The sequence below is a fragment of the Hylobates moloch genome, unplaced genomic scaffold, assembly GCF_009828535.3.
Source record: "Hylobates moloch isolate HMO894 unplaced genomic scaffold, HMol_V3 SCAFFOLD_9, whole genome shotgun sequence".
Classification (NCBI taxonomy): Eukaryota; Metazoa; Chordata; class Mammalia; order Primates; family Hylobatidae; genus Hylobates; species Hylobates moloch.
This window is the reverse complement of record NW_026652284.1, coordinates 124,596,551-124,596,999: the sequence shown is the minus strand read 5'-3', so window position 1 is coordinate 124,596,999 and position 449 is coordinate 124,596,551.

The window sequence follows — 449 nt, the reverse complement described above, 5'->3', positions numbered from 1 at the left end:
AGGTCAGGAGTTCAAGACCAGCTTGGCCAACATGGAGAAACCCCGTCTGTACTAAAAATTAAAAAAAAATTAGCCGGGTGTGGTGGCAGGTGTCTGTAATCCCAGCTACTGGGGAGACTGGGGCTGGGAGAATTGCTTGAACCCAGGAGGCAGAGGCTGAAGTGAGCCGAGATGTCACCACTGTACTCCAGCCTGAGCGACAGAGCAAGACTCCGTCTCAATAAATAAAGAAACAAACGGCCGGGCACGGTGGCTCACGCTTGTAATCCCAGCACTTTGGGAGGCCGAGGCGGGCGGATCACGAGGTCAGGAGATCGAGACCACGGTAAAACCCCGTCTCTACTAAAAATACAAAAAAATTACGGAGAGGCTGAGGCAGGAGAATGGCGTGAACCCGGGAGGCAGAGCTTGCAGTGAGCCGAGATCGCGCCACTGCACTCCAGCCTGGG